This window comes from Ochotona princeps, chromosome 3 (genome assembly GCF_030435755.1).
Source record: "Ochotona princeps isolate mOchPri1 chromosome 3, mOchPri1.hap1, whole genome shotgun sequence".
NCBI classification, from domain to species: Eukaryota; Metazoa; Chordata; class Mammalia; order Lagomorpha; family Ochotonidae; genus Ochotona; species Ochotona princeps.
In genome coordinates, this window is record NC_080834.1 from 80,167,237 (window position 1) to 80,181,182 (window position 13,946).

Consider the following 13,946-nt stretch of genomic DNA (forward strand, 5'->3'; position numbering starts at 1 on the left):
TATGTTCTCTTTTGCCAAAGACTCCACACAGCTTTGTATCTTTCAGCCTTTAGCTGAGAAAGATTGTGATATATAACGTTTTTATTTTCCCATGAAGACTTTCTCTGAGGCAATTGTGTACCATAACCTTTACCTAATCAAGAAAAGTTGTTTGGGTGGTGGGGGATGGGGAAGCAGTTTGGACTTTAAATGCACAAATCAGTTCTAATAAAAACACAGAAATTCAGGTGCCTGGGGTTAGAAATACTAGAGGGAATTCAATTACACTAATTAATATTTAAGAAGGGCTAGAGATCACATACTGAATGTGGGAAACTAGGCCAGTCAGACATGAGCATATGGGGAGGGCAAGATCAACAGATAAAAGTAACAAACAAATCATACATAAATGCTCCAGCAGGAATGAAATAGAGAATATAAAATAAATGTTCCAACAGACACTGAAGAGGAGGTAAAGTAAATGGTCTACCAGACATAAAATCAAAATGTTCCAACACACACAAGACATTTTATTGGTTTTATGTAAACATGTATATTATAAAAATGATTTTTCCAAATAAGTTAGTAGGAAATGTTGCCCATTTATAAAAACAGACTTAGTTTGGATTTTGTGGATTCATTGCATGCTATATTTGCTCTCGTTTCCTTACTGGTTTATCACGCAGGAAGCTTAATAAAGCTTGGCTTTCATAACAGTTATTTCATTAACGGTCCAGCCTACTTAGATACTCCAAATCTGAAGGAAGGCTGAAAAGCTTTGGATTGTTACTGGTTGCACACGAGGCTTTCCTGTTCCGGTTCTCATGTGATTTGTTCAGTGTCACAGTCTGTAACACATGCTGTCTTTGGAAACGCGTTTTCATTAGTGGCCTGGATATATAACTCTTGTTTCTCTCATGTAGATGGTCCTCTGTTCTTCTGCAATAGCATTTAACTACTCTTTTCCATTTCTTCTCTACCTCTAAATCCTTTCTGTTTTCTTCATCTTCAGAGATTTGAAAATTGGAGGCCAAGAGATTTCCCTGGGTTGTTTTATATACCTCACACAGTTAGTATACAAAATGATGCTTTCATATACATTGGGTTACTAATTGCTATCAATATCACCATGTAGAGACAGAAGTATGGAGGAGTAGAGAGGGAATGCTAAGATTCAGATTTAGGTTCCTATTTCAAATTCACTAGTACGCACATAGTAATTACATGGTATTGGATAAGCTCTCTGTGTACAACCTGTGTCACTGGGTCCAGGATGAGAACAAAGAGAAAAACAACAAGGTTCTTCCCTTTCAAGAGCTTAACCACTAATTGGGGAAATTATTCAGATACATCAAAATCTACAAAATATGACATGCCCAAAGGGTTAAGTTGTTCCTAAATAATAGAAGCAGAGAGAAAATAAGGTTAGTTCCAAAGCATTTATTTGAACCAAATGAGCCATTTTCAAATTATGTTTCTTGGTCCTTAGTTTGCAAAGAAGTGATGAGAAAAAGACGATGAAGCTGGAAGATATTTAATTTAAATGGGTTTTAAAATGTACATATAAATCAATTTACGATTCTGATAAAAATAAAAATGTATAAAATTGAAAACATTGGGACTGAATGCATTATTACAATCTAAATATGCAAAGATGAGCTAACTCATTTTTTCATGGATACTTCAAAGGAAGATACTGGAAGATCAGTCATTTTAAGAGAATTGTAACAGTATGACTGCTACTATATGCAACTGCCTATTCATGTTTTATGACTTTCATGAGTTTATAGTATTGTATTTATCATACAAATATACTGAATACTGAAATCAATTTGATGACCCAGTCTTGAATTTTTACTTTTCTGTATAATTATCATTGTATTTTTGTGACTGATTTTGCAATATCAATACAATTTTAATTTGTAAAGTGAAGTAAGAGTATTCTGCTTTTTAAAATATATATGTGAAATTCTGGATCTAGTTATCTCTGTTTCCTCCCTCCATCATGCTTCTAGCTCCAGGATATTCTTTTCTGATTTACCAATTTGCTAGCTTATGTAACTGTATACAGTACGTATGTTATGGGATCAAATTAAATGTCCGCATACCGGCAACTATCAAGGGAAGATATTTTAAAACTGAGGAAAAAATTACTTATGACAAAAGTACCACACATCAAAAAGAATCCATTTTATTTTAAATTCATCAAGTACAAGAAACCTATCAGCTGCCCTTGAAGTCCACAGTAACAAAATTTAATATATTTAATATACTAGACAAATAAGGGTATCCAAGAAGTAAGTCAATGGAAACCTTCTTAGTCACCTAAAAAGTGTATATTGCTTACCTTAATTATGTAATTTATGGACACATACTTAGGTATGTTTCCATTTACTCAAAACAGCTTACATCAAAATAAGATGTTTTTGTATGATTAATCAGCCATTATTGGTTGAGGAAGCAAAAAAAATGACCTTTTTGTTTTATGGAGACTGATATTAGCAAATTTGGAAAACACTCATTTTCCAAATCTGATCCACATTCTACTGTGTAACTTTTAATACATTTGTAACATTAAAGGACAAGTCAAATCCCAAAAGAGACGTCTATGTAGAGTAGTAAAACCAGAATTGTGTATTTTCTAAAGGTTGTCTCTTGAAAAGTACCACAGAATAAAGGCTAAGAATATATACCAGAGTTTCCATTACAGCTCTAGATTTCCAGCTCTCTCTCTATAAATACAAATTTTGGCAGAAATTACTTAAACTGACTCAGTTTTTGCTTCTTTTTTATTTAAAAAAGTGTTCAAGATTATTTATTTATTTGAAAGGCAGAGTTATAAAGAGAGGTAGAGAGAAATAGACAGGGAAGCAGAGTTCTTTCATCTGTTATTTCACTCCCCAATGGTTGCAACAGCCAGGCCTGGGCCAGTCTGAAGTCAAGTAACCCAGGGGAGGCAAAGGACAGGGGTTCAAGTCCTTGAGTCATTAATCACTGCTTTTCCAGGCAGTTTAGCAGGGAGCTATACCAGGTGCGGAACAGACAGCATTCAAACTGGCTCTTTGCAGTGGCTTAATTCGCTGTGTCACAATGCTGGATATACCTATTTTCATGGATTTGTAGCAAGAAATAAGTGAATAAATGAAATAATGAATGGATAGTGCTTAGCATTTGCATAGAATCCAAAAAGCTCCCAAAGTGTTAGCTACAGTTATTAAAAAATTAAGTATCTGGAAAATTTTCATTTTGTTTATATTTTCTGTGACATAATTATACTTGCAATTTATTGACTATATATTCTTCATTATTGGAAAGATGTTCAACTTAGGTTTCTTTTTCTTTGGTTCCACAAATGTTCTCTCTTTATGTGTGCCTCATTAATCAGATTTGATTGCAAAGACTCATTTGGGTAGATTTGTATTTGGTTTTCTGTCACTGCTTGTACTGTTTTTTGAATATTACTCAACAATTTTAAAAATAAAAGAACTAAGCATTACGTGGATCTTTTGAGACCCATGATTATCAAAATTAGGAAGAGCGGATCCTGTTATAAATGAATCACACCAAAGGAGAGCAGCTGATGACAGCAGCTGTGGAATGGCTATACATGGTGGGAATCAGTGAACCCCAAAGAAACAAAATGAAAAAAAAAATAGGAGGCTCATGAAACTTATGATTTACAAGGGAAACTCAAGCTTAATGAACAGTTTCTGAAGACTACTGGAGCCAGGAAAGCCACTGTAGATTAAGATTTGCATAAGTAATTTATACTGAAACGACTGCTACTCTGACAAATTGGAATGAATAGTGAAAACAGGATAAGGAGTAAAATGGACATTTCTATTGTATTTTATTTACTTACTATGAAATCCATACTGAGGTGCCTGTATTGAGGGCCTCTTTGTATTTTTTCATCATTGAGAGGGTGCTTAACAAATGCTTGGTGGTGATGGCAATGACAATGAGGATTGCATTTTTAAAGATAAAGATTGGCAGAGAGCTAAGTTATTCTGTAACAAAAAATTTCTTAAATATGATTCTAGGACTTCGTTGTTTCAAAAAATGCTATATTTGTATATGCAGCAAAACCAAAATGGTTTATTCTCAAGAGGAATGTGTATATATAACTTTTTGGTTTTGCCTGACTATGGGGCTGCCTCTCAAAATCCAGCACTGAATTCAGTGAAAATAAAAAACAAAAGACACTGTCAAGGAAATTGAGATGGTAATGTAACATCACTCCTGGATAGTAAACTATCGCTATAGGACGAACAAGACCAAGTGATATGGACACATGCAAACTTAACATAAGTTCAAGACACTTCCTATTGTGTTAACATGAAAATACTGTTAAACAGAACCAGCAATGCTCTTCATGGGAATAGTAAATAAAGATTATTTCTCAGAATCTTTGTGGGTAACTCTTACAAAATTATTCCAAATATTAAGTGTGTGTATGTGTGTGTGTTTAATTAGCTGTTTCCAAATGGTATCTTAAAATATTTCATGAGGGCCTCGCACAGTAGCTTAGTGGCTAAAGTCCTTGCCTTGTATGCCCTGGGATCCCATATGGGCACTGGTTCGTGTTCTGGCAGCCCCAGTTCCCATCCAGCTCCCTGCTTGTGGCCTGGGAAAGCACTAGGGGATGGCCCAAAGTCTTGGGATCCTGCATCCACATGGGAGACCCAGAAGAAGCTCCAGGCTCCTGGTTTTGCAGTGGCCCAGCACTGGCTGTTGCAGCCACTTGGGGAGTGAATCATCAGACAGAAGATCTTCCTCTCTTTTCTCCTCCTCTCTGTATATCTGCCTTTTCCAATAAAAATAAATAAATCTTTTAAAAAATGCTCATTTAAAAATAAAAAATTCATGAATTTATCAGAAACAAAATATTACATTTCCAAAACTAAAAAGCTCGTGTCTATATTTTAAACAAGCAAAAAACAAACAAAAACGAGTCAGTCACACAGGTAAAGTAAGTCTGTTCTCAGAAGACATATTTTTATGAAATATCCTCACTAAAACAGATATGTTCCTTCTTGAGAAGAAATCACTCAACTCCAATGAATTCCTGTGTTTTATCATAAAGTAGTATTCAACTCATATTTGTTTCAAACCCATAGAATCATCCATATTCATTATTTCAATACAGTGTAAACTTCTAAAATTATCTTGAAAAGATTCACCTTTTCTGCTAGCTCAATGTTCTTACCCTTTAAAGCAGTGGGTAATTAGAAAACAATATTCAAAAGTATGCTGTTATAATGAACATAGCCAGTCAATATAATAATTTAAAATATTGCTTTATCATGTAGCTTTTCTTTTATGTTACCATTTTATAAATCACTTCTTTGTCACAGTTAAAACGTATGTTCATTAAATCTGATATAAGGTCCATAAATATAATAAAGATATTATGGGTTAAAATGATAATAATGCAATTGTATGAAAAAGACTGCATCATAGTCCCATTTTTTTGATAAAAATCTCTTTTTTGTTGATTTCATTTCATGTTGGGCTTTTTTGTGCTGCTTAATATTACAATTAATAATTCATATTTTTGTCTTTCTCCTCTCACTCTGACAACTTTTATTTTTAATCGGTGGGCATGTGCCAAATTGGGTTGTTATTTATTTATAATGTAAAATGACAAGGGAATTGAATATGTGGAATATGATAAAGAGATCTTCTCTCATATGACAAAAATTTCTTAGTAATGGAGTTGTTTTCTGCTTACCTTTATAGTCTCCAGGATTTTGAAGAGATTAGATCACATGTCTGACTCCTCATATGACAACATGTGGTAAATGCATTACATGAAACTGCTCATTTATTGTATTTAATTCATTTTAGCTTTTTGAAGACATCTGGGCACACACATAGAAGAGAACAAAGTGCACTGAAATGTAAAAGTCCCTATTCTGAGAGATCCTATAGTGACAATTAAGGAAAAATTTGACAAAACAGATCTATTTGTATTCTATCCTAAAAGCCAAAACATGCAAATTTAGCAGGGATGAAAACAGAAAATTGCAAAGATACAGTATTTCCATTGGGAAAAATAAATAAAATAGTCTATTGGTAGAGTTTTTACAGTTCTGCTCCAAACCAGAAATATAGATTCTGAATATTACAGCATTTAGTGGCCGTGGCACAAAATTTACAGTATAATCTCAAGAACATCAGCAAACAAGGCCTATGTTTCATCAAACATTCCACAATCCACTTCTCTATTTCTAAACCATAATCCAATATCGTGAGGCCTTGCTTAAGTCAGCTCCTTCTCTCTGGCTTTGCCAATGTTGTCAAAACGTGCAAATATTTGAGGCTTTGACAGTCATGAGGCTTTGTCCCAAAACTTGGGACAAAGAAATATTTTCCAACAATTTGGTACCAATTCTTTTTTTTTTTTAAAGATTTATTTTATTTTTATTACAAAGTCAGATATACTGAGAGGAGGAGAGATAGAGAGGAAGTGGAGCTGCCGGGATTAGAACCAGCGGCCATATGGGATCAAGGCGAGGACCTTAGCCACTAGGCCACGCTGCCGAGCCCACCAATTCTTATTTATTACTCTCCCACTACTTATGAAAAAAAAAATATATTTTTTTCCATAAGTAGTGGAAAAGTATATATCTATATCTATCTATCTATCTATCTATCTATCTATCTATCTATCTATATACTGAATAGCGCAAAATTCTTTTATGACCTTAATTGTTTTGGTCATTATTAAAATGTTGGAGGTTTTGGGGCCCAGTGCGATGGTTCAGGTGGCCAATACTCCCCTTGCAAACAAGGGGCACCAGTTCATGTCCTGGCTACTCCACCTCCCATCCAGCTCCCTGCTTATGGACTAGAAAAGCATTGGAGGATGGTCCACGTCCTTGGGACCCTGTACCCTTGTGGGCGACCTGGAAGAAGTTTCTGGTTCTTGGCTTTGGATCAGCTCAGCTCTAGCCATTGCAACCATTTAGGCAGTAAACCACTCAACAGAAGCTCTTTCTATCTCCTTCTCTCTGTAATCAGCCTTTCCAACAACAAAAATAATGAAATAGAAATAAAAATAAATAAAATGTTGGAGATTTTCAGTTGACATTGAATCAGGTGTTGGGAAACGATGTATAAGAGGTTAAAAGCTTAGATTTTGTGGCAGAGTCTGACCTAGAGCACAGGCATTGTCACATGCCCTGCTCTATCTGGACCCTGAGCAAACCTTCCCCTGCTTGTATGGAATATGCTCATTGCATGATTCCGTGTGAGAAATGTTCTCTATGCTTATTTGTACGTGGTGTTCAGCATTCAAAATTGGACTATGGAAAGAGCTAATTTTACAAACTATGCACCGGTGTAAGATTCGGCAGTCTGAGGTAGTTTGGTTTAAAATGGCTAGGATAGTGATGGTAATGCCTGTGAGGTACTGTTCCTCATGTAGTAAGAGTTATTTTTTAACTTATTGTTTCTGAATTTTCATAATTCATTATCAGGTTTGGAGCTGGTGTAGACAAAGGGAAAGGAATATAACTACTGTCATGTCAATTGTATATCAAAAAGTTACTAGCAGTCACTATTAATTGACGGGAATGATATTTCAAAGATTTCATTCCAAATACCTTCTAAACAATGAAAAATATAGAAATTATTAAATAGGTACAAAATTAATGAGCTGGCACATTTTAATAGAGCTCTAAATGAACACACATAAGCACAGATGCATATTTGTACATCAAGAAACAATATTTAGGAATAGTGGCATCATAGGTTCTTTTACAAATGGAAATTGACTTACACTTCAGTGCTTTTGGTCCCCAATGGTTGGGACAGAGGTTGGGAGGAGGAAGAATCAAATATATTTAAAAAATGTATATTTGCATGAATTCAAGCAACCTAAATTTAATAATTAAAAATATATTATTCTGTGTTTATATAATTTTGTGCAAGACAAGTACTTATGCCACAACTAGTGTTTTCGTGACATTCTTAGAGAATCCCTTTAAAATATCAAATGGATTTCTGCAGAGAAAATTCCTATACTTTAGTTTTAATTACATGTGAATGTCTCCATTGATGTTCATTAGAGGGAACTGAATCCTGTTTAGAAAGTAATCTCTTTTATCATGAGCTGCAAAAATGTTCTTTGTCAACAGTAAGAAACTATAGCAATATCAAGAATTAGATACACACCTTTATAAAAAAAGTATCCAAGACCAACTGCTATCTGAGAGGCGAGGAGAGGCTGAGATGGACTCCTTGGCTTCCTTCTGTCCCAAAATGTCTTGTTTCCCTTTTTCCTATGGTTACCACCATGGAACATGTTAAAATCTCAGTAGGGACTCTATTTCAACTTTTCCTTTCAAAACACAGTGAAAAAGCTTAATGGAAAATAAATGTCCTTCCTATCTCCATGCCAGGCACAGTTTAAGATTCACAAACTTAAACGCCAGGCAAATAATCTTTTATGTGCCCCAGAGCTCAGTAAGTGACCTAGTGCTAGAAAAATTCCCAAACAGACTTGTGACCTAAGTAATGTGTGCTATGAGATGAGTCAAGGAAAATGGAATCATCAGTACTTTTAGTGAATATTCAAATAATTCCTGCCTATCCATCCAAACACATAAAATCTACTTTAAGAGATACAATGGTTTTAGTTTACAAAATTGAACGTAGTTTTAAAATCAATGACATAAAATGACTTACATCTTTATACTATTAAACATAGGTAAAGGTAAGCAAGTTAATTTATAAATATGATTGCCTTAAAAATTTGCTAGCTACTGTTCTGTATACTAAGGCCTCTTGGAGATTTATAGGCGGAAATGAGGGAGACTAAATACAAGGGACATAATAATCTTAAGAAGCACAGTGTGGACAAACTTTCTTAGGTACAAATTTTCAATGACTGAACTTGTACAATGGATTATGGCAGAAAAGTAGAAATACACTGCAGAAATATTAGCTTTTAGACATGTTGACAAAGCTCCAATTTTTCCTTAGGTCTATGAGTTGCCCATTCACCCTACTTCCATTTCTTCAAATGGAAATTTTACAAGATTTGTTACACTGTTCAAGTTTACAACATTTGTAAGAAAACAGAAGACAAAGTCATCAGTTTGTGAAATATGATAATTACAGTTCAGTTTTTATCTAATAAGATTTTCTGTTAAGTTTTTATCTGATAAAGCACATACAACAGTACTTCAAAAAGGAGCAAAGCAAAATTTAAAAAATTAGTTTTGCTGCAAAAATTCATAAACCAGGCACATGAAGTCTTAAAAAATTGACAGAAAATGTGTTGTGAGAAAATCTATGCATGGATTTCAGTTTTTTTGCTCCCAAATAGTTTTTTAAAGTATATTTCGCTATTAACTTTTTAAATTACCCTTTCATAGGGAGAAAGATAGAATGGCAGATCAAAACTAAGCAGAGTATCCCATGTTACAGACAAACATTTAAAGACAGTGTCAAGATACTTCTCCTGTTTAATAACTTCAATTGTGCCCTTCACTTTGCAAATAAAGAAAGTGAGGTGAATGACAATACTAAGTCAATGACACGATAGATCAAGCCACATGTCAGGTACTATGTCAAAGACTTAAATGTAATAGTTTATACAATCTTACAAAATGATTATATTTGTATTTTACACACAAAAAACTATAGGTGACAGAGATTCAATAGATTGTCTAACTTACATAGTAACTTAGTGGAAGAGCCAAGTGAGGAGCTCTGGTCTGATTTCAAAGCCCATGATGTTAAAAAATAGACCAGAGGTGAGGAAAAAAACAAAACAAAACAAAAACTAAAAACTAGACCAGTGGTTCTTAAAACTGATTACACAACAGAAGCACCTACATTTTTAAACCCCAATGTTTAGACCCCAACCTAGAACAATTAAATCAGAATTTCCTGCACACGAACCCTCGAGTGTCTGGGACACACAGAAGAACTGGGAGCCACTGCTTGATGCTGCCTGGCTCCAAGCAGATCAGGAGACCTGTGCTAAGACGTGATGTGGCACTGGAACCCGAGTGTTTTTAGTCCCTGTGCAGTAGCTTTCCCTTGTGCCAACATGTTCACCTGACATGCTTTTTCATTATGATTATTTGGAAATGTAATACACCAGTAGAAATTCTTTACTGAACATTATCACAACAGAGCATGATCCTAGGTCCATCAAAGAGAAACTTGTTTATATTCATCTACAGGAGATGATGAATGAACACAAAGACTCACATTTAGTAGTCCTATCTCCAAAAGGCACATATAACGCTTGCCTGAAAAGCTGGTCATACTATAGTTAATCACTGAAATTTGGAACGGCCTCCTACTCTCTTTACAAATCCAACAAGTGTAGCCATTAGATCTAAGGGGGAAAGATCCAATTACCTCTCCTTGCAATGCTGTTTCTCTCAGGATCTCAAGGCAACCAACAGTCATTCGAAATATAAAAAGTAAAGCGGTAATGTCTCCAGTTGAAGGGAAGGACAAAATGAGTATAGTTGGAAGACAGTAAAATGAGAAGCCACGAGGCTGAGGGTTGAGTATCTGCTCTGCCACTTGACTTCCACCACTTCAGGTCTCTCTGAACCTCGACGTCCTTTTCTGCACTGAACCTACATCTCTAAAGAACAATGATTCAACAAGGTGGAGGAATTCACCAGGGGGGAAGGGCGTGGGGAGGGGTGGGGGGATTCCCAGAGCCTATGAAACTGTCACATAATGCAAAATAATTAAAAAAAAAAAAAGAACAATGATTCAGACAGTGGTCTCTGTTCATGAATAGTAGTCTCCAGCAGCAGCATCTGGGATAATGCTAGACACGAGATTATTAGTCCCAGACCTGAACTCAGAATGAGAAACTTAATTTGGCGCCGCCACCGAGGGGTGTGTGGGCCGGCGGCTTGGGGCCGGGGCCCTCAGGCGGCAGTCGGGGAGCGGGAGGAGCCGCAGGAGCCGCGCCTGAGCCCGCTGGGCCGAGCCTCGCCCGCCGGCTGCCCCGTGGGAAGAGATGAGCGGTGGGTTGGCCCCAAGCAAAAGGTATGTCTCCAACCTTCCTTTTTCTCTGACAAACAATGACTTGTACCGGATATTTTCCAAGTATGGAAAAGTTGTGAAGGTCACTATAATGAAAGATAAAGATACGAGGAAGAGTAAAGGGGTTGCCTTCATTTTGTTTTTGAATAAAGACTCTGCACAGAACTGCACAAGGGCGATAAACAACAGTTATTTGGTAGAGTGACTAAAGCAAGTATTGCCATCGACAACGGAAGGGCAGCTGAGTTCATCCGAAGGCGGAACTACTTTGATAAGTCCAAGTGCTATGAATGTGGGCTCCCTGCTTGTGACCCTGGAAAGCAGTTCAGGACGGCCCAAAGTCTGGGGACCCTGCACCCGCGTGGGAGACCTGGAAGAGGCTCCTGGCTTCAGATCAGCTCAGCTCCTGCCGTTGTGGTCACTTGGGGAATGAATCATCAGAGGATCTCTCTGTCTCTGCTCTCTGAAAGTGGACACTTAAGTTATGCATGTCCAAAAAATATGCTTGGAGAACGGGAACCTCCAAAGAAGAAAGAAAAAAAGAAAAAGAAGAAAGTTCCTGAACCGGAACAAGAAATGTACGTGCCTCTCCTCTTGGTGAATACATATGTGTCGCTTTTGCCTGTTACGGTGGCTTGATTGCATTCTGACAATTCTCCGGTTGTTTAGTGAGGAAGTGGAAGACAGTGTAGACGAAGGGGAGGACCCTGCCCTGGACAGCCTCAGCCAGGCGATTGCCTTCCAGCAAGCCAAAATCGAAGAAGAACAGAAAAGATGGAAGCCGGGTTCAGGGGGTCCCTCGACGGCGGAAGACCCGAAACACCCACGGATAAAGAAGAGCGCCTACTTCAGCGACGAGGAAGAGCTGAGTGACTGACAAGACACTCGCGCAAACATCCTAGAATAAACGAAATCTGGGAGCACAGCCTTCAGCTGAGGACTGAGGTTACTGTTAGAACCTGACAAGGATACTTAACACCAAATGATATTTTACTAACAGGCAGTTCATTGGAAATCTTAAAATAACATATAAAGTGTCATGTTTCTATCTTGCCTTAGCTCAGTACAGTTCCAGCATCCCTAATCTGAAATCCTAAATGTTACAAAACCTGGCAGATGTTCAATGCCAACACAACGTCTCAACTAGGACACTGCACACATGTGGAGCTCTCAGGTGGCAGTGACGTTACCCTCAGGAAATGGAAAAAAAATCACACCCAGTTTTTTGAAAAGGCCATCAAGGGCCTGACACAGTAGCCGATGGCTAGTCTTTGCCTTGCACGGGTCGGGATCAGGGTTACATAAAGCACCAACAGTGCGTGCTTAGCCCAGCTCCCACCCCCACGAGAGCTTGTTAGGGTTATACCACACTCGTCCAGTACCTCCAGGCCCCAGTGTCTCAGATAGGAGGTGGGCAGCATGTATTGCTCCTCAGAATTCACTAGTGAGAATACTCGCTGTAAGCAATACTATCACTGTCATCGACCCACAAGAGAAGCTCTTAATCATTTCAGATGCTCATTATAAAATTTCATTCATGTCTGATTATTTTACATGGCTTTTGAAATTTAATCTTCAAAAACTTGATAAAATGCTAATAAACTTTTTAAAAAGAAAAAAAAAAGAGAAACTTGGTTTATCTGTATGTGTGTGTAGCAGGAGGGAGAGGTGTGGAAAGATGTATATCTTGTATTTTATCAAGTCCCCCCAATACGTATGGTCACCCCAAGTGAATTTTGAAGCACACTCTTAGGGTTGTCATGTATCATAAAAGGAGTTGTGCATAAAACTGTTAGTTCTTATTACTACATACTTAACTCAGAAAGCTCCAACTCTCTCACAGCAATATTTAGAGAAATAATGCTGCAGCCTGCATTAGTTAGATAATAATCTCATTTCTGAGTTTCATTTTGAATGTGTAGACGAGGCACAAGTCAACCAGAGGTTATGCAATTACCCTGAAGTCAAAGAGAAAGCAAGGAGTAGAGCTGAGAAGGAAACCCCGGTGTGAACTTCATTTTAATTCAATCAAACTGTTAGGGCATCAACCACGCACTTTCATTTATAATCACAAAGAAAGTCTTAATAAACATTTTTTAAAAATCTGTCTCTTAACTTAAAAATGTAATGGCAGGGTTTTCTTCCCCCAACAGATTGGCTTCTACAGCTTCTGACTACTGATAGCTCAGGACTCAACAGGTGGGGGTGAGTGTTTGGGGTGTGCGTGGTTAAGATGCCACTTGGAACACCCACATCCTACAATTTAGTGCCTGGTTTAAGTCCTGGTTCCACTTCTGGCTCAGTTTCCTGTTACTACGCACCCTTGCATGTAGCAGGTGATGGCTCAATTACTTCTTGCTCTCAGATAAGTTGTGGGAAACTCATGCATATGGGAAGCTACTGGATTTAGCTTGGTTTAGCCCTGGCTGTTATGGCATCTGGAAAGTAAACCAAATTATGGAAGATCTATCTTTTTTGGTCTGTCTTTTTTACCCCTATTTGTCACATAAGTACAAGTGAAAAAAATATACATGTATGCTTACTTAAAATCAGAATCTATAGGAATCACAAGCTTTCTGAGAAGATACAAGTGTTCAGATTTCTCTGTCAAGTGTGTACATGACTCCTCTTCCTCTCCTCACATGCTGATTACTACAATAACAGAAATCATGATAAATGAAAGTGCTTATTCTAGTTCTCACTTAAATAACATCTGGAACTGTTAAAAAAAAAAAGGATGGATTTTAGGAGATGCGTTGGGATGTTTCTTCCAATCCCACTGTCAGAAGCACATTTTTCTTTTTACTGTAATTTATTTGATAGAGCTACAAAGATGTTCAATACTTCTACATGCAATGGTGCCAAAAAACAAAGAGTGAGGCAATGGGTTGTTAATGAAATTCTCTGATTGTAAAAAGCACTTTGGGATGATCAGG

At 37.0% G+C, this 13,946-nt stretch overlaps 1 protein-coding gene and 1 pseudogene across 5 annotated transcripts in view; one reads left to right on the plus strand and one right to left on the minus strand.

Moving 5' to 3' along the window:
- The window catches only part of ZBTB20 (zinc finger and BTB domain containing 20), a 770,381-nt gene that overhangs the window by 390,613 nt on the left and 365,822 nt on the right, over nucleotides 1–13,946 (minus strand). The window lies entirely within an intron of this gene.
- On the plus strand, nucleotides 10,931–11,915 carry LOC101516552 (zinc finger CCHC-type and RNA-binding motif-containing protein 1-like; annotated as a pseudogene).